The 21,439-nt window shown below is 41.0% G+C and overlaps 1 protein-coding gene across 4 annotated transcripts in view; it reads right to left on the bottom strand.

Annotated features, from left to right (window-relative positions):
- Positions 1–10,467: 10,467 nt before the first annotated feature.
- Positions 10,468–21,439, bottom strand: part of SPATA17 (spermatogenesis associated 17) — a 202,516-nt gene continuing 191,544 nt past the window's right edge. For all 4 annotated transcript variants that reach the window (XR_013992660.1, XR_013992661.1, XR_013992662.1 and 1 more), the window contains one exon: positions 10,468–11,520. The gene's annotated coding sequence lies outside the window, so the exon portion shown is untranslated. The remainder of the gene's footprint in view (positions 11,521–21,439) is intronic.

The following is a 21,439-nucleotide window of genomic DNA, read 5'->3' as shown; positions in this document are numbered from 1 at the left end:
AAAGGAAAGAAAAAAGGCCATACTAGCAGGAGGGTTTCTTCAGCTTCGGCTACATGCTTTGGTTGTAATGGTTGGTAATGTGAATAGGGGTTCGTGAATTACTCTTCGGGTCCCCAAGTAGAACTTAGCTCATGCCAACTCTGACATTTACTTATAAGCTGAGTGCTAAATGGCAATGTGATATTAGGGGCACTATTCGATTGACATTAAGCTGTCCTTGTTTGGTGGCAGTTCAGTGGAGGTTCCCTGGGTGATTGTAAATGCAGGCAGCTAATGGTGCTGGCATCTTAGCCAATATTTTTTGCGGTAGGAACAGAAGTTGCAGATACAAACTGTTCACATGGATAGTAATCCACTTACTCCACAAAAATCATTGCAAATTAAGTCAATAGGTTTCCAGACAAATGAGTTAAGAGTCAATGTGGGGAAATACCACCATTTCCCCCTGTTTATCACTTTTTTTTTAATATGAAGATCACATTCGCTACCTTCTTGTTAGAAAGTAAAGAACAAATGTTCTTTAATTTCCTTTAGTTTTTATTTTAACAAACATTTGGACAATTTTAACAACTTATGAAAGATGGAGTAGGCTTTGAGACACAGAGTGAGCTTTCTTCAAAAAATCATAACTTTACAACATCACAAGTTCAAGCTCATAGGGCGTACAGCGTGGGAAGGAAAAACAGACTGTTCCCTGCTCTTGCCCACCAAGGAAGACCTTTTCTAAAGAAACTACACAAGGATGGAAGAGAGGGACAACTAAGTTGTTTATCAGGGGGAGAGGCTTATTTGCATCTATGTATCTATTCTAGGTGCTTATTGACCACTTTCCATTTACCCAACGTTAACGTAGTACAGGGGATTGTTGTTTCAGGGGAGGGCCGTATTACAGCCAGACCAAGGTTTAGTGTAGACTCCGCTCCTCACTAGGTGCATGAACTTGGGCATCATCCTTACCATCTCTAGGTTATCAGTTTTCTCGTTTCTAAACTAGAGACGACAGAACTTTCTTCATAAGTATAATGAGGGGAGTAAATGAGATGATCTGTGCCATGTGGAGACAGAGAGAGAGCAGAATGTCACAGGTGACTGAAGGTGGAAAGGCGCTAAGTAGTAAGATGGTACAGCTGTTCCTTAGCCTTCTCCTCTGCTGTGTTCATATGGACTTTGCTCGATACCCTGTTGCTGTGTGTGGTCTTCAGCTTATTCAATTGTCTTTACAATTGCGCAACATTCAGTGTTACACGTGCACCAAAACAGGTTATCTCACGCTATCAGGAGTTTATCTCACGCAGATATGCTTTAGTCTAGGGGAATATGGCACACAAATACCGTCGTTACAGACAAAGAGTGCGGACCTGGTCTGTCTTGCTCACTTCTGAATACTCAGCACACAGAATAGTGCCTGGCATACACTCAACAAATCCATGTTACAAAAATCAAAGAACGCACAAAGAACTTTGGGAGGGGAGTGAGATTGGAACGGCAGAACAAGCTACTGAAATTGGGAAACTCCCATCCTTGCATTGTGTTCTTCCATTGGCACTGGCCCCTTTTGGTATTTGTTAGGAAATAGCAATAATACCTTATAGCACATAGGTCACTCTAAATATGTAGATCTCCTCTTTAGAGTAGGAAAGAGGAGAAAAAAGAGCCAGCATTTCATAAGAGGACATGAATTTAGTTGTGCTTGGGATATCAAATGATTATTGTTAATACAATTAGAGATAAGTTAATTTCCCTCAAGTTTTGGTCATAATTTTTATAAATGTCTTTTAATGTTTTAAATGTTAATTTTGTTATGAAGCCAGCATATTTAGATTAGGGAATTAAACTGAATTAATTTCAATGCCCAAGATTCTTAATTGCCAATCACACTGGAAGTCTCCTCTTGCCCACTTTACAATTAGCCCTAATTATAGGTCTATAACATGTTTATTTAGTTATCAAAGCTTTGTGTGCTTTGGGGCATAAAACAATCCAAGGAGCATTTAAACTTATGGCCAAGAAAAAAATGAAAAAGCACTGTGGTCACAAAAGTTACTATTTGAAGTAACTGGGACATTACCTACCTACCTAGAGAAATGAATTACTGAGGCTCAATATATCTATCAATAAAGAAAGGTAAATACTTAAGTTGAACTATAATAACGTTATATATAAGAGAAAAATAAGGAAATGATCCATCAATCAGCATTAGTGGCCACAACTATTTACTTACTGAGCTATTATAAAATTGGAGAGCAACTTTCTCATGGTCCCTTTCTGGCATCTCAAAAGTGCATGGCCAGGATCAGGAAAGGAAAAAAGGAATACTGAGAGATGGGAAATATGGGAAGGAGATGGAGAATTTGATGGAATTCATAGGAGGGGAAAGAAATCTTAATTGTATTGAAAACACGGACAAATAGATGATCTCAAACGACAAATAAGGGCATTTTATCCTCTGATATAGACAAAAGAATGGGAGTGGATAGGGAGATATTTGTTATGGAAGGGAGAGAAAGTGGGAAAATGCTCCAATGACCTTGTTTTCTTCACTTGAAAGTGTCAGTAGAGTTAACCAGGTTCATAGTAGCTTCTATGAAGCACTGGTTGGGGGTGGGAGAGAGTACCAGCTGTTTGGAAATGAGATGAAGGTCTGATGAGCTATTTTGTGGCTTCAGCTGAGGTTTATACAATTTAATTTATGGCGAACCCAGCCAGTGCAAGTTGCATAATTTACCCGGAATCTGGAATGGATCAGAAGAAAAAGATAAAAATATTTTGAGTTGGATGAATCCAAGTTTAGGGACGTGTGCCCTAGCACCATAAATGTGTAGTGATGTAAAGTGCTGATGATAGAAGAGCTGGAATAGTGTCTAACAGCCAAACTCGGGAAGGAAATAAGGGTGGGAAGGACTTGTAGAATCTATGATCAGAGAAAGTTAAATGACTTGAGAATAAAGAGTTTGTTCTGTGGAAATATATGGCAAGGTACTTAGTAAAAACAATGTGTTTTTGGTAAAAGAAGTGAATTTCAGAATTGATAATCTTAGAGGTGGGCAACTCACATATGGTTGGTATAATTGCTGGGGTGAGATCTTACTATTTGTGCCCCTTTCCTATTGGAATAAATGCCTGGAGGTGAGGGGTTGGTGGTGGATGAGATGGTGGTAGCCATCTTAGGCACTCATTATTTTCATTTTCGTTTATATCTTGCCATGAATGTATAGTTCCATGGAATACATAGAACTAGACTTATATTAACAATCTATGCTATTGAACTACCTACTATCATGTTCCATGTTTTGTACAGCTAATTTCTTTTGTTTTTATATACCAGGACAGTATGTCGGGATATTGAGGGTTATGTCACACTGAGGGAGAAGTGCCAGGACGCTGACCCACTAACTACACCCCATCCAAGTAATGTTACTGGGATTATTCCACTGTATTAAGTTCCTTGAGGGCAAACTCTCTGTCTTACTTATTTCTACATTCCTGACACTTAGCAGAATCTCTGCTAAGAGATTAGGGAATATTTGATAAATGTTTGATGAATAAAGGAGTGAATGAATGAATGAACTAACAAGAGCAAGGATAGAACAGAAAACTGTGAAGTCCCTTTGGAGAAAATGGAGAAATAAAGATGGAGTTGGGTGGGTGACCTAAGGATGAGAAAAAGTTGGTCTAATGAAATGACGTTAATTCTTCAAATGAGGGAGTGTTGTTGAACTATATTTGTGGAGTCGCAATAGGAAATGAGAATTCAGGCCCTTCTCTTTAGCGCTGAAGAGGAGGCATGGGCAGTAACAAGAAAAGGTAGTAAGGAAAGAGGTGTCATGAAGGAAAAGCCACAAACAGAGCAAACGTCTTTCAAGGAGAAATGATTCCCAGGAATACTGTGCACCCATTAAAAGATGTGACATTTTCCTTGGTGCTTGGCAGGGCCTCCCTGCGTGTATTTCAAAGATTGCTGGAGTGTGGCTTTGATCGTTCAAGAAGTCTGAGGAAAGATTAGCGCTTCTTTGCTAAATATTTCTTATAGAAGTAATTTTTCAATCTTGTTCTTTATATTGCTACCGTCTGTATAACATGATTTACAATTCTGGTCTCACGTGGCTAGTTTCAAAATACAGTTTTGATTAATCAGAGAATTGGTTTAATCATTTGTTGCAAGGAATAATGAATCATGGTGGCTGAACACTCTATGGCTGTCTTCTGAACTAGGTCTGTTTTGGCCTACTGCTAACTACTCGATGTCCTGTGATCATGTTCAAATAGGAGTGAATGATGTACAGACTCTGGAATTAAAAACAAAACAAAACAATGGTATGCAGATTAGACGCAGGAAAACATGAATCAAATCAAGTTGTTACTGTTTTACCTAACAAAAGAAGAAAATGAAAAATCATGGCAAAATACCAGATGAGTGGTTTGTGTGTGGGCGCAACTGGGGTCAGATGATGAAACTAAGAGATCTTATAAAGCTCAACAACGAGTTATAGCAAGTTCACAAACTGTTGGCTGATGACTTCTTGGAGTCCGAGTTGTTTCCTCAAAATTATCTACTGTGCAAGACAGAGGCCATTCTCCTGCTCCTACCATATTCTAAGTAACTCGATAAGTTATTCGGTGTTTATTGTAGTCTAATACCAACTACTTTCACAAAGGGGAAAGGCATCAAGCAAATTAAACAGCAGAACTGAAGTGCCACCTCATAAAATATTCATAAAGCAGGTTTCATTTGTTCGAACTCATGAAGCTGCCATGCAAAACCCACCCCAGTTTCTGACATGTCTCTCAGATTTCTGGGAATTCAGGAAGAAATTCAGAATTCCCGAGAAAATATAGAATAAGTGATTTTTTTTTTATTTTTGAAGATCAGTTTCACTCAAATAAATTTCGGCTGCCAGACCCTGGTGACTTGCAGCAAAAATGAATACCAAACGATGTTATATAACATAGACCTTTTTACAAAGCAAAACAAAACAATATTTCCTGTAATGGGTCAAATCTGTAGAAAGAAAGGACAGTAAATCAATGCCTAGAGTAAGAAATGCAATGAAAATGGGCTTTTTCTTAAGAATGTGGTTTCCTTCCATCTTATCTGTGTATCAATAGACCTTATTTCTTTCTTTTCATTGTGTATCTTTTCCACAATGTCTCAGCCTGAAGTCACTCACCACATTCTAGAAGAATCTCTGGTACACTTTCTCTCCTCACTCTGAGCATTGCCTACACTGGTGGTTCTGACCTAGGGTGGGGGACAATCCTGCCCCCTGGGGTGCATTTTGGATGTCACAATGATGGGAGGTGATTTTGGCATTTAGGCTAGCTGTGGTAAAGTAACTATTCACGTGTCTGTTTTCTGAATACATTCTTGAAGTTATGGACCTTATATTATTCATCTTAGTTACTCCACCTCCTAGCTCAATAAATGTTTGTTGAATGCATGAGAAGTGAATGAATGAAAAAAAAAGAAGTGTGTGTGTGTGTGTGTGTGTGTGTGTGTTTAATTAAAGATGGTGTTTGATGGAACCAATGGATTTTTAAAAATTTACTTCGTTAAATAAAAGATGTAAGGGACAATTAATGAATTTAAGATTTAGAGCAGTCACAAACTTTTGAATGGATAAGGAACCGTTTTTATAATAGCCTGTTCAGATTTATTTACTGAGAGAATCATTGCACTTTTGACAGTTTTTGTGATTGATGAAAATGGCCAAAGAAATAATGGCCTTACAAAAATCAAAAGACTCTTGAATCCCCCTTTTAAGAAAATCTATTTTCTTAAATGATGAATATTAGAATTTGCTTCCATGACCCGAGACAGAAACATGTTCAGAATCTTAAAAGCAACTCAAAAGAAAAGCTTCCTGGAAGTTGATTTCTGCCAGAATGCTGTAATTTTCTTTAGAAACTCCAGCTGTTCCACGGCAAGCAGTTAAATTAAGTCTAAGCACTCTTAAATAGGAGGTAACCATTAGAATATTAAAAATATATATATGACTAGCATCCAATGTTTTAATCAAATAATTTGCTAATCACTCGGTACGGTGGAGCCTTTCAATCAGCTCCTCGATTAACTCAGTCCTCCCTGAGCCCTGCGTCCCCTCCTTCCTCTGCCTCTTCTTCCTCTTTCCCTCAGCGGCGATTAGGCCCTTATTTCTCTTTGGAATGTTCCTCAGATCCCATTAAGGACTGCTTTAATCCAAGTTATCTAGACGATCAAGAAAAATTAAGTTCCTAATAACAGCAAAATTGTAAGAAATTTGGACAAAATGACTCTCCGCATCACGGATTTTGTTTACTAGTGGGTAATTAATTCTCCACATATGTTGGGAACATCTGTCGCCGTGACCTGCCACCGGATCTGCGAAATGACTGCTGTGCGGCTTCCCCACAAGTCATTAGCAGTGCTCTGAAAGGAAGCTCTTTCCTCCTGCCCTCAGCCCCGGCAACTTTCTCTTTCGCCGGGAGGTTCTCCATGTAAGTTCCTCGGAGTGAGATGCCCTCTGCCACTTCTCCCTCTGTCACTGGAGGGCATCTCTGGCCACCTCCTGCTCTCCCCTCCCACCGGGCTGGAAACAAGAGGAAAGCAGCTACCTGGTTGTGGGGAAGAAGAAGCTGGTGGGTGAGACGCAAGACGAAGCCTTTCTACTGCCTTTCCGGCTGTCTGGTTCCATGTTCAAGTTGAATGGGATCCAACAGAAATCTGGACGTTTCTGACTTATGACTTCCTAGTATAATTGGTGAGAAATTGGCCTCAGATTTCTAGGGTATCATTGCCAAGAGACCTTGTCTTTGTCGGAAACTAAAGATGGCAGAGAAAGTCTGGGAAGGGGCTTTGGCAGACACAACGAAATGCTCACTGGTTGGCATTTGGGCAATCAAAGGAAAGGGGAGGGGAGGGAGGCTTGGGGAAAAGGAAGAGCATTTGCCCCTCTCTCTCTGAGGTTCTAGTCCAAGGTCAGCTCTCCTCCAGGCAGCTGTAGGAGCCACCAAGTAGCCTGGAAACACAGAGATGAAAAATCGCCAATACAGGAAACTTTTAAAGTAAAACGGTGATAGAAGGGACCCTGTTGACCACTGACTATGGGTTATAAAACTGGCACACGTTATATGCTCCCTCAGCACCCTAACACAGCACTTGGCACACTTTCTTCTTTGTTTACTTGTCTGTTCTCACTGGCACAATCAAAAACTTCTTAAACATAGGGAATTTGCCTTACGCACCTTAGTATCTCCAGCATCTTACTACGTTACCTGCTGCAGAGCAAATGCTCAAAAAATGCATTCTATATTATTTAAGGGAGCATACGTAGAGATTTTGGAAAAGCGAGTGAGAGAGGCAGGGACACCCTTCCAACACACAAAGCGAAAACTGTCGGGGCACTTGCTAAACTGCAAACACAGACGCACATTAGAACAGGGTTGAAAGGACGCCTTGGTCCTTCCAATCGCACTCCCGTAGGCCCATTCCCTCTCTGGGGGCTGGAAGAGGCCACCGGCTAAGTTTTTCTAAGGTAAGTCACAGCCAGACAACCTTTACTTGTGAAGGTGCCTACGATTCTACACCTCGTAGTTTATTTACTGGGTAGTTATTTTGGAGACTACAAGTTTGTATTTGTCCATTTTTTTAATTTGCTGTTTCCGTTTAACGCTGTTTTTTGAGCCCTAAATATCTGATAAATTGTTTTAATTTCTATGAATTTAACTCCTTTCACCAATGCTGTGGAGCACCCACGATGTGCCAGGCACTATACTCTGGGAAAGGGATACACAGATTCCGAGCATAGTGCGGACCTGCCTTCAAGAAGTTTACCAAAAATATAGACTAAATTAAAACAAAATTTTAATGTATTTTAAATTAAATGATATAACTGAATGGTGCAGTGGGAGTATGTTCAGAGTGCTGTTGGTTTTCTGCAGAGGGAACATGTAACTCTAAATCTGACGGCACTGAGATATTTCATAAAAGAGATGACATTTGAATTGGGTTTCAAAGGATGAATAGGAGTTCGCTGCGTGTCATCATGGCTAGGAGTATGGACTCTGGAGCTACCTGGGTTCAAATTCTGGCTCTGCCCTCCTAGCTATGAGACCTTGAGAAAGTTAACTTCCTGTTTCCTCAGTTTCCTTACCTGTAGAATAAGTACTAAAAGTATCTGCCTTATAATGTTACAATAAGACTTAAACAGTTAGTGTTAGTAAAATGCTTGGAACTCTCCCTAGCACACTGTGTGCTATCAAAGTGTTAAACAAATAAAGAGGGAAAAACATAGCTGGAGTGAAGCAAGGAGTGAAAAACTATGGTGTGCCCAGGAACCAATGACTAGTTCTGGGTGGGTGGGGTGTGCTTTATTGGCTGGTCCTTTCTGGACATCAGCTATAACATACCTAGAAAAGATACTCTGCGTTGTGATTTTTGTTCCTGCATGATCTTGTTTTACTCTCACGTACTGCGTGTCCTTACATATCTGCTCCAGGTGGTCCCCTATGAGGCTGCTGGTATTTCCTATTCGGTGTACAACTGCCACTCACTCTCAGTAGGTATCCTTACAAGCTGCTCAGTCACTGCTGCTGAAATTGCCATTTGCTAATGGCTGCATGGGCGTATCTGACAAGAGTTGTGACTTTTTTCTGGCATTCTTGATTGGAGAATGTTGGGATCATCCATGCTTGTGGAAAGAGGGGGACAGTAGGCTCAGAGCTCTTGGGCCCTGAGCTCGAAGCATGTCTTAGAGCAGCACAGCTAGTGCTCTGTGCTCTTCCTTACATATGGGGACTTCTCCTTAGCCTGTCCTTTCTTACAGGGCAACACACAGTGGCCACAGCTCGAGTCTCCATGCCCTCTACCACCCAGGCTCAGTCGTCTCCTTGGATTCCAAACTCCAGGGTCCATCTACAGATAGCTTCGAATGATGGCGTGAGGAACTGAAACTTAAACTATGAAAAGCTCTTAAAAGATTTTGTGTGGGAGAATGACATGAAAACTCAGCAGCATTTCAGGTTAGAACAAACAGGAAAAGAGACTAAGAAAGTTGTAAAAGACCAGACGAGAATGGATGTATTGTGGAAGCCAGATAAGGAGGAATTTCAAGAATGAAAGTGTGGAAACCACTTCCAAGACTACGTTGAGAGGATTCAGTCTGATGTTTTAAATCATGTGATAAATTATTCTTGTATGACAATCATTTCAACAGAGTGGTAGGTTTTAAATTTTAAGAAGTTAGTGGATGTTGAGACACTGAAGGCAATACCAGTAGACAATTTTGGCCACAGCGGCAGGGTGAAGGGTGATGGCTTGGAGACATCGTGGGATTCAGGGAGAGGGCTTTCTTCCTGAGCACAGTTGTACATGGAGAGGAAGGGTCCAGTAGAACAGAAAGATTGAACAAGGAAGTAAGAAAAGGCATAACTGAAGGGAGATAATTCACGAAAAGGCAGGACCATTTTTAGGTGTGTTACGGTAAACCCTATTTCAAACAAGAATTTTGGTTTTCGTGACCCAAATTTTAGGATAGTTAGACAAAAGATGCTTTGTTGATTTATTCTCTGAGGTTACTATTATGACCCTCCTCAAAATACATCTAGACTGTATGACTGAAGGGGTCCTCAGTTCTTATACTCCAGCCTTTCTTTGATGCCTGTGTTATGCTGGTGTCTATAATTAGTATTCAAATGTCTTGATGGATGTGTGGGAATTGTTTTAGTCTTTTGTAATCATTCAGTCCATTTTATCTTATACGTATGAGGAGCAGGATTAGCTGAAAAATCCTCTCCTTCTACCAGGATTAAGCCTGAACTAAACAAAAACACAAACGCCATAGGGCTGACTGAGAGGAAGCCATGCTCGGCACATGTGGTGACTCGGTGTCATGCAAGCAGAGCTCTGGAGTGAGACAGTCACCCGGAAGCATCGTGTCAAGCAGGCGACGACAAAGGCTTCCTAATGGGAAGAATACTGTCTCTTTAATAAAAGATAAAGACAACTGGTGTTCAGCTTCTGCTTATTCCTTGGGAGAGCAAGTCACTGGCGCGGAGATTGAAAAGGACGGAAGCACCCGCTGCCCACTCACTCTAGGACAGGCAGCCAGCCTCTTCCCATCCACATGCTGCCAGGACCAAGTGTACGTCACTATCTAGCGAAGCTTGAGGAGCTCCCCTTTGTAGGACAAGGGACAGCCGGCTCTAGTACTAATGGCATTCAGGGACGCCTAAGTGTGAGGAATGCAAGAGGGGAAGATGGAGGCATCAGGGAGAGATGGTTGGAAACAGTTACCGGGAACCCTCCACGTTCAAGGTCCTGATTACCAAAGCCGAGCTAAGATCAACAGAGATTCCCAGCCTCAGTTTTGTTCAGACTGACGGCTGCCCTAACCACCTTCCATCAAAGCACTCCAGAAACCTCTACGAAACAAATGCTTTACACTAAAAGAACACAGTTTTTTTTCTTTTTTTTTTTTTTGTTTTTTTTTTTGTTAAAGCACACTTTTTTCCCCGTACATTAACCAACACATAGGATTATGGCTTACCTTGTACAAATGGTCACTAAGCTGTCAAAGAAGGTAAGTAGTTGTCAGATATTCTTTTTAAATAAGTAAATATTGCAGAGATACCTCTTCAAAAAAAATCCAGCAGGGAAAAAAAAAATATGACAGACTGTATAGTAAGGTCAACTCGGCACGTCCGAAACAAATGTTCTTACCTTCTCTAGTAGCAGTCTTGCTCATCCGAATTAATGGCGATTCTTTTCTTCTGATTGTTCATCATTCAGTCCTCTGTTTTTCTCATATTCTCCATCCAGTCAGGAACCCCAACCAGCTCAATTTTCAAAATATACCCACTCTGACCACCGCCTCCACTGCCACTTCCTTAGTCTGGGTTCCGAGCGATCTCTTGCTAGGTTCTCCAGCTTCCAGCTTGCCCCCTCATGATCTTTTATCAAACCATCAGACAGAGTTATCCTTTTATCATACGAATCAAAAGGTGTCCTCTGTGAAAGCCCTGCAGCAGCCCCCATTTCACTCCACATAAAACCAAAATCCTTCCATAGCGTTCCAGGCTTGGCCCCAGCTGGCCTGCCATTAATTCCCGAAGCTTGTCTCTGACACGTCCCTCACTGGCTCACTTCACTCCGGCTGCAGGGACCTCCTTGCTGTTCTTTTGGCTCCATCTATCAAGTTTTTGTCCAAATACATCCTTCCTACTAAGCTTACTCTGACCACCCTGGTTACTATCATACCACGCAATCCTCACCCCCAAGCCTGGTGTGAACAGTTCCCTTATCCTGCTCTGATTTTCTTTCCATATCACTTCTAACCTTCGCACATTGTCTCCCCCACAAGAATATAAATTTCTTTGGAGAAGAAATTTTGTCTGTCTTGTTACCGATATATCTCTAGCATTTCAAAAAGCACATAGTACACACAAAGTAGTAAACATTCGTTGAATAAATGAACGGAGTTGGACTTACCCCCGTGCTTCAGTTACTGTGAGACATGGAACAGCAGTGATGACTTCAAAGGGTTGCTGTGGGAATTAAATGAGATAATACATGTAAGGCACTCAGAATTTACCAGGGGTATAGTAAATACACAAAAAATATTTTAGTTATTTTGTATATTTGGGTATACTATAGAATCAGACTCCTTAAAAAGTATTTTATGAGAGTTGTTTACGTTCCCTGGGAAATACATTATTTAACCTTTACCTCAAGTTGTATGAGGTAGCCCCATTTAACGGATGAGGAAACTGAGGCTCAGAGCTATGAAGTAATTTAGTTGAGGTGGCAGAGCTGGAGTTGGGATGAGGAAGTGTTCTAAGCCTATTGGACTCTAAAGCTGAGTCTTGTGATAAGCCTTTAACCACTCTTCTCCTCCAGACACATGTACACAGATACGGTTTACCCTCCCAAAAAGTCTTTCATTAGCCTGGGATTCTGGCACACTTTTCCATGTTATTAGGGCCATCGTAGCGTTTAAAACAACACATTTGGGCTGTCACATCTGTGTGTATATTATTCTTCTCACTGTCTCCTGTCAGATCAGGTTTCCCCTGTGTGTGAAATATTAGATATACCTCGTTCTCTGTCCTTGAACCTCTTCTCTTCTCACTCTAGTCTTCTCTCCAGACCCACCAATCCATTTTCATGACTTTAAGCGCCTGTGGCCAAGAACTCCTGCATGTGTACCTCTAGGCTCCACCTGTCTTCTGAGATCTCGACCCATACATACCTCACTATTTAACTGCCCCACCATAAATCCACGGAGTATATCTCACAGGCTCCTCACAGACGACTTGCCCAATACGGAATTTATAATTTTTGCTTCTAAATTCACTCCTCCTTATCATTACCTGAGTAGATGGCATAATTTTCTGTCTAGCCTTATAGGTTCCAATAAGTGGTAAACAATCCCTATTGCACATCAGAAACCCAGAGTCCGTTTTGATTCTCCCATCTCCCTCATATTCTTCACTCACTCACCAAGTACAGTCTTCACTGGCACTCAAAGCTCTCCTCTTAGTTCTGTCTTCACTCCTGCCACATTCGCTCGCGTCTTCATAATCTCCCTCTTTGGTCACTGAATAACTTCCTACCTGATTTTTCTACTTTCCAAACTTATTCCACTTCCAGTTCCCCTTCCACACGTTAGCCACAGCGACTGCAATCATGCCACTTCTCTGCTTAAAACTCAAAGGCTTCCCATTGACCTTGCCATCAAATCCCTGTGATGACTTTTGATATTTCAAAGTGGGCAGGCTAAACTCAGTCCCGTTGTTCGATTAAACACTAATGTAGGCGCTACTGTGAAACAATTTTTAGATGTAATTAAAGTCCCTAATAAATTGAATTTAAGTTGATCCAAAGGGAGATTATCCTGGGTGGGCCTATGTTAATCAGGCAAGACCTTTAAAAGAGGGTTTAGGTCTTTCCTGAGTTTAGGGACTCCAACCAGCTCATGCCTATGAGGTTGCGGCCTGCTGGGATCTTCTCTTCCTGACTGCTTGCGTTACAGACTTTAGACTCACTTAGCTATTCCTCACAACTGTGTAAGCAATCAATGTGTGTGTATATATATACACACACACATATACACACATATATTCATATATGCATGCAAGCATGCTTGCATTCTGACTGTATCCACTCACACACATACACACATAGTTCTGCTTCTCTGATTAAACCCTGACTGATACAATCCTTAAAACTGCCTGTGAGTTCTGGCACTATTTAAGCCCTGGTCTATGTGTTCAATTCATCTCCTTTCCTGTATCACTTAACTGCAAACAACAGCACTTAGCTGGAAACAACAGCAAATACAAATAACCTTAGCCTAAAGATAGGGTTTATTTTTCTCACAAGCAAGAAGTCTGCCCCAGGTCTTAAAGAAGTCCAGGTTTGGGGACACTACAGTGCTTCAGGGACCCAGGCAATACTTCCTTCTTTGCCAGTTTTTTGTCTCATGCTTGTCATCTCAGTGTGGCAAAATGGCAATTGCACTTTTGGGCATCAAATCAATCAATATACCAGAAGAAGGGAGAAGGTCATTTGAAAAAAAAGCAAAGGGCAAAGGTGAAAGGACAAGAAAAGGTTTGTCATGGCAAAGCTTTGTCTCTTTATCAGGGAGGCAATGCTCTAGTCAGAGATTTGCAGCTCTATCTTATGGCCAGAACAGCATGCATGACAACCACAGCTGGAAGAGAGTCTGGGAGATCACATTTTTAGCATACATTTGCGTGGTATAGGCAGGCAAGAAAAAGGCGCTGGAGATTGTAGTTGGGTCAGCCAACGGGTAGCATTTACAAAATTTTCTCTCCCCTTTTTTTAGCTGATGAACTAGTACCTCATTTTGCAATTTCAACGTAAATATCATCTCAGGAAAGGCCTTTTTCATTCATCAGACCATGTTAAGTCCAACTATTGATTATTCCACCCACTGCTTACTCCACCCAAGTCAATCTGCCCTGGTAGACGATAAGTTGCCCAGCAGGGCAGAGACCATACCGCTAATGTTTTTAGTGTTTAGCACAACACCTGAACACGTGTCTCCTTCATCGTCCTAGTGTGCCGGGTGAGTACTCTGGCCTACGATGGAATGCCGTCAGCCTTATCCATCCGGAAGGAAGAACCTGGTGTGTTTACCAACAGGGCTCCCTTACTTCCGGAAGAAGTTTTCACTCCAGCAATGCTCAGGAAGCGGCATTATTGATTTCTAGTATGTGGGAGAAAGGAAGTCGCTACGAGAGAGAGACAGCACACACAATCTTCAAGGCAAGGTACCTATCACAGCCAGACCATGTTACCCAGGCGGCCTGTCATTAGCTGTCATTTACTGGGCGGGTTTCTTCACCACACACAAAATACACATAATTACAGTTCACTAAAAGAGGATTCAGTTCTTCACCAGCCAGTCCTTTTAGGTTTCACGGGATGCAAAAGCTTGGGCTATTGTCTTGGCTCCTTGGATACGGAACCTGACCAGAAGATGACTCTGTAGGAGCCCTGGCGAGCTAAAGGACAGTCCACTGGACTAACACCGTAGCCAGTCTCCCACATGCACTCACGCCTTCCTGGGGTCTATCTACTTCTCCCATCAGCGGGAGAACCTGTTGGCATTTGGGGGGGCGGGTCCTCCATTTTCAGGGCCACCAAAAGCCCCATTGCTTTCTCTCTGCCTCTTCCTGCATGATGTCATGATACCATGTGGATCTCTTAGCATTTAACTGTCTCTACACGTTTTGGTGTTTTGACATTTCTAGGGATACCTTGCCATTGAGTGTTTCAGTGGATGTTCTCTGGATTTTTCATTTTACTATCGGAGTTGATCTATGTATTTTGTGAAGAGAAAAAAAGGACATAGAAAGTAAACCTGCTACCACCTTGCCATTCTCTTTTAAACCCACTGTAATCAGGCTTTCAACCCAATTGTACCAAAGTTCTCTTGTAAATCTCATTAATAATCTCCATCTTTCTAAATGTAATGGTCAATTTTCTTATTCCTTGATGTTCCTAGCAGCATTTGACTCCATTTTTACCACTTTCTTTTCCTTGATATTCTGTCTTCTTTAGCTTCTGGGATGCCCCCCGCCACTTCAGTTTTCCATCTATTAATATATTATTAGTTGATCCTACATATTTTTCTTTGGTGGTTTCTCCTCTTTTTCCCAACCTCTAATGTTGGAGCTTGCTCTGGAATGAACTATGCCCTCCCTCCCAAAATTCATATGTTGATGCCCTAACCCCAATGTAATGGTATATGTAGAAGGACCTTTGGGGGGTGATTAGAGATAGATGATGTCATGGGAGTGGGGCCTTCATGATGGGGTCAGTGGGTTTATATGGAGCAGCGAGAGAGAGATCACTTTCTCCACCGGTAAGGACACAGCGAGAAGGTAGTCATCTGCAAGCCAGATAGCAGACAGGAGAGTAACCTGTCCCAACTCTTACGATTTTAATACTAGTATTTATGAAAATCCACAGCATTGGCTATCTTTTCACTTTCTGTTCAGAGTTCATAGTTGTAAAAAAGCAGACATTATCACCAATAATTACCTATAGTATTTCATCAATTCTAAGAGGTATTTTAATATGTTAACGTCTGTGAAATCAAGCTGTATCTTATAATAGCATCTCTTGTGTGATGAAATCTAGTAATATTTTGTGGTGTTTATTATACATCAGGCATTATTCTCATTGCTCTGTTTAATACTGCCATTGTTCAAAATTCCCATTAACACTACATGGAGGTGATACCAGTCACCCCATTTTGCAGGTGGAGAAGCTGAGGCACAGGAAGATTAAATAACATCCTCAAGGCCACTCATCTAATACGTGGCAGAAATGAGATTTGAACCTTCAGAGTCTGGTGCCAGAGCTTGCGTTCTTAACCAAAAAGGACATACTGTCCACTCACTGCTCCCAGGCGGGAGGGCAGGAGGCCTGCTCATGGCTGGAGAGGAGCTGAACTCACAGGTTAATGAAGGTTAGGTGTTTGATTGCATTATGTGGCCTTAACTTCCTTCCTTCCTCTCATGCCTTCCTTCCAAACTTCCTTCTAGCACTGCATTTTCATCGAGGATGTTGGGTCCGTTTCTACAATGCCAAACACTATGTGAAATAGGTAAAGAGAGGGGTAAGATGTCAGAAGCATATCATCCTGGAAAAGTTCTGACTGTGTTTTGCTCCCTGAAGGCCACTTGGCCACATACGAGAGGACATCTGGGATGAGCTACGGGACTTACTTCCAGAATTTTTTTCCCTCCCATGCTTTTTTGGCCCTGAATTCAGTGGACACTTTGTGTTTTTGTTTTTGTTTTTGTTTGTGCTGAAACCAGGGAAGGAGAATGGAATGAAAAAGGAGAGAATTGTTCCAATTATCCAGCTATACCTTCCAAATGCTGGTTGAAGTGCACATTTAAAAAAAAATACCCACAAGACCCAAAGCCGATACAGATGTAGTTCTTATGATAAATCACTTTTTAATCAGTCATAATTTCACATTAAGTGCTGAATAAATGCCCTTTGTTTCATACTTAAACTGTCAGCGACTAACATCGGAGGGCAGACTAGTGCCTATCATTAGACCAGAGAAAAATCAATACTATTTTTAATTAAAGGCAGGCACAGCTGAGCTTTGAGACAAGCACATCTTGTCAGTTCATCTCCCCTTTCAACTCAGAAGTTCAGTGCAGAAGTTAAGATGCAGCCAAATGCAGGAACAGAGTAAAAGAAATGCTTTGGTGTGTGTGTTTGTGTGTGTGTGTTGTGTGTGTGTGTTGGGGAGGGGAGGCAAATGGATGGAGAAGACAGAGGGAGACATTGAGAAATGCATGCTTTTCATTCAGCCAGCCCCTAAGGGACCATCTAAGGTATGATAAAAGGTAGATGCCGGCTCATGCTACAGAGATGATAGTTTCACTTGCAGACTAAAAGAGAATTAAAGGACAGTCAGACACATATTCTTGTCAATCACATTTTTTTATGGGTTAGAAGCTAGCACATGGCATTTTTCAAATGATTCCTTTCATATTATGTTTTACAACTTTGGGTCTTCCCAGTAAGAGTCTAGCAGGACAGAACTCACCACGGGCTTTTATAATGCAATGACAGGAGTGACATTCCGTCACTTTTCCTATACAGGCACATCTGTGGGTTTGGTTCCAGACCACAGCAATAGAGGGAGTGACAGGGATTTTTTGGTTTCCTGGTACATATGAAAGTTATGTTTACATTTGCCTGCAGTCTATAACTGTGCAGTCTATAATTGTGTGTCTAAAAAAAAAAACAGTGTACACACCTTAACTAGAAATACTTTACTGCTAAAAAATGCTAACCATCACGTGAGTATTCAGAGAGTTGTAATATTATTGTTCGTGGGAAGGTCTTACTTCATTGTTGATGTAAATGCAATAGCATCTGCAAAGTGTAATAAAGCGAAATGCAATAATATGAACTACATCTGTATTCTATGTGTTGGAAGCTAGTCATCAGGCCTGCACACACTAAGAAGGGGATTACATAAGGTTGTGAATGAAAGTGGGGGAGAGTCACACACAGACATAGGTATGTATGTATATGTATGTATATGTATGTATATATGTATATATACATATATCTACAAAAAAATCAGAAGTTCTGAAGCTTGATCGCTCAAATTAGATAGCTTACATAAGGTCAGAACACACACACACACACACACACACACACACACACTTATATTCATGAGATAATTTGTCCTATGAGAAACAAGTTTGTTCAAATCTGGTTTATGTAAGGCTCAACCAAAGAATTCTTAATAATATTGTGCTGACATTTGATTGATTCACAAATTATAATTCCCCGTTGCCTATAAAATCATCAAAATTTTTGGTGGCCTCCATACTTTCCCCTCCACCTCAGCTCTAACTGCCCATTCTTTCACATAGAACCTCTACTCTCTTCAAGTCATAATATCCATTGTTTCTTACTGTCATCCCTGTCCCTACGTCTATGCCACACTTTTCCGAAGTTCCCTATTTCCTACCAATTCCAGTCCAACACTGTTTCAAGGCCTGGCTCATAGTTCATTTTTTCCCTGTGAAAAACTGTAGAGTAAGAAATTGCAGTAACCCGTAACCCTGAACAGTCATTAGAAATGGTTATATTTACCGTTTATACCAGTTATTTGGAGATTAACCACATAAACGTTCCATTCCAGCTTTGTCTTACATTTTTCTTTAACTTTTTGTTATGTTCTATTCTGTTTTGTATTGCTCTTAGCAATTGCACAAAGTTGACTGTCACCATGTATGTATCTACTATATAAAGGGAATTGTATGGAATTCCAGAGGGACCTTTGACCCAAGAGGTGATTCAATCAACTACAATTCACAGAGTTGGGTGACGGGGTTGGGTATAGAGTGTTACAAGTGTGTGAGAGTGAGGGGGGCGGCGAGAGAAATGCGTGTGACCACTGGATAATATTATACGCTACTTATTATAAGAAGTGTTTTACTAATAATTACACAGTGAAATAAGACCTACCTCTAAGTTAAAAAAACAAAAAAACACACAAAGAAACAAAAACCCTCCTTACTGGATTTCTTACCACCTTTTTTTGCAATTGTAGAATAAACAATAAAGTAGTTCCAAATGATGTCAATAGTAACTAGTCCCTGATCGTTTTAATCTTAAAATTAAATCTGTAAGTCTAATTTGGCAATACTCTAGTGTTTTGATTATCTGATGAGGACCAACTGTACAGAAAAAGCAATTTATTCTAGAAGTCTCTGAATTTTCCCCCCACTTGACTAAAAGTTCTTTGAGAACAGAGATATGTTATTCACTTTTTAAAATAGTCTTACTTTTTTTAGAACAGTTTCAGATTTATAGGAAAACTGAGATAATACAGAGTTCCCACACAGCCAAGCACCCAGTTTCCCTGATTACTAGCATTGTACATCGGGATGGTTCATTTCTTACAAATACTGCACCAATATTCATATATGTTACTATTAATTAAAGTCCACACTTTATTCAGATTTCCTTAATTTCACCTCATGCCCTTTTTCTCTTCCAGGACCCTACCTAGGATACTGCATTTTTCATTACGTCATCATGTCTCCTAAGGTTCCTCTCAGCTGTGACATTTTCGCAGACTGTCATTGCTCTTTGTTGACCTTGACAGTTTTGAGAAGTTTTGGTCTGGTATTTTGAAGGATGCACCTCTGTTGGAATTTATCTTTTCCCCTCACGATTAGACTGGGGCTGTGGGTTTTTAGGAGAATGAGCACAGAGGTAATGTGTCATTTCTACACATCAAGGGTTCATACTGTCAACCTGGCTTCACTATTAACGGTGACTTAAATCAACTGGTTGAGGGAGTGTTTGTAGGGTTTCCTCACTGTGAAATTGGTGTTTTCCCCCTTCCCTTACCGTCCTCATTGGAAGGAAGCCACCATGCACAGAGCACAGTGAAAGGAGTGGGGAGTTTATGCTCTAGATCCTTGAGGAGCAGGTATGTGCATAAATTAGTTGGAATTCTGCTACACAGGATATTTGTCTCTTCTCCCCATTAATTAATATCAGGATGTAATATTTAGACATTCATTTTATACTTTGGGTCTTAACCCTAGAGTACATTATTTTGTCACCCAAATTATCTCAGCTTTGGGATCTCTTTTAGTTGGTGTCTGTCACCCTTTGGTATGCCTCATTAGTATATTATTGTGGCTTTGAGAATTATCATACCTTCTGGTACATGTCATTCACTTTTGTCTACCTCCTAATCCTAGTATCTCAGCTAAGTATGTGCTAAATAAATGTGGTGTGTGTTGAATTATGGGGCAGCCTATTTTGTTAGCGTATTTAGCCACAGTTAATGCCTCTGGTGTAGTTTCACTCTTGTAGAGATACACATGCCACCTATGCTGACCAAACATATTTACATTTTCCTTCCTGAACATTTCTCCCTCTATATTTCAGTTATTGGCAAGAAGTCTAGAGATATTTCAGCCACATTTTTGTGTATTTACTTAAATAATTCTAAGGGCCTGCTATAATTTAAAGAGCGCTAAAGCTCGAATGATTCCATAGCCAAGTTGGAGACAGAAGCTTTGATTTGTTTCCTTACTTTAGGCCTTGCTCTTCCATCTCCCATGGCCAACATGAAACAAGACATTGACCTGGTGGTGGAAAAGGAAAGGAAAAGGCCCCGGCACACACGGAAGTGTGCATAGATGCACGCAGTTTCCTCCTGCTGCGCCCCCGCCCAGGTCTCCTTCACCCCCCTAGTCTTGCTTCAGACAATGAATTTCCAGGGAGTCTTTTTTGCCTTTTGATCTCCTCACTGATCTAATGCAATTGTCCACTGGCAGAAGCGCTGTGAGGTGCAGAATAAAGTAATGAAGCTAATTTGATTTCCACCCCACCTGCTCCCTTAAGATCTGCATGCCTTTATTGTATTAGATTCCTAATGAGATTCTCTGTCGGCACTCCGGCAAGGGACCCAGAGAACCGTGGGAGCTGTGTGGTGTGTGTGTGTGTGTGTGTGGGGGGGGGGGTCATCTCAGGAGATTTCCTCCCATTTACATCCCATCTTTAATGGATATGGACCTGCCTGCCCTTGAGGCATAAGGTGACCATATTTCCCTTCCTGGACTGTCCCAGGCAAGAAGTAGCAAAGCAGCCACTGCTACAAGGAAGTGTGGCTTTCTTTTCAATTCCAGGCAGAAAAACAACAACAGCAAAAAAAACAGGACTAAAGATTAGTGCTGGGCTGAGCAGTTCATAGAAAGAGCTCCAAGCAAATTTCCATCCTCAAATCATATTTCAGAAAGAGATTTCCTTCTGTGTAGAAGAGCTCTTTTCTATTTTGCCACCAGTACTATAAATAGTGGGTAACACAAATAACATTTCCAAAGACCTTCCCCCAGGGCACCAAGTTCCCTGAACCATTTCAGTTGCACTGAGGTGGTTCCAAGGATTCTAGATTATATCCTGGCAAAGCCTGGCTGGCCAGGGACCATTTAGAAAAGACATAAACAGGAAATGTAATTTGGAGAATGCTGTCCCTTGCAGTACAAGGCTTGTTCATTTCCTCCACCATCCCCACCAAATGAGAGATTTAAACCATTTCATAAATGTCTATTTATCTAGCTTCTTATTATATTCACCAAGATTTCTGCCATGCAGCTGACATTACCCTTTTCCAATTTTCCAGACCCAAAACATTTGATTTACCTATCTCCAATAATAACATACACCAGGAGTAGAGGGTGATGTAATTTTGCCTTTTTTTCAGTCCAAGAACTGGTCGGTCAGCTTGGTGGAAACTGACTTAATTAATATAATGCACTTATGTATCCAGTTTAGTGAATTATTTTAAGACCCAGTTGGGGAGGGGGCAAACCTCGGTAATTCACAATTCACAAGTTTACTGCTCCGACATAAAAGGGTTTTTGACTG

This window comes from Rhinolophus hipposideros, assembly GCF_964194185.1.
Source record: "Rhinolophus hipposideros genome assembly, chromosome: 26".
Classification (NCBI taxonomy): domain Eukaryota; kingdom Metazoa; phylum Chordata; class Mammalia; order Chiroptera; family Rhinolophidae; genus Rhinolophus; species Rhinolophus hipposideros.
The sequence above is the reverse complement of the archived record's forward strand: the minus strand, read 5'-3'. Positions and strand labels throughout refer to the sequence as shown.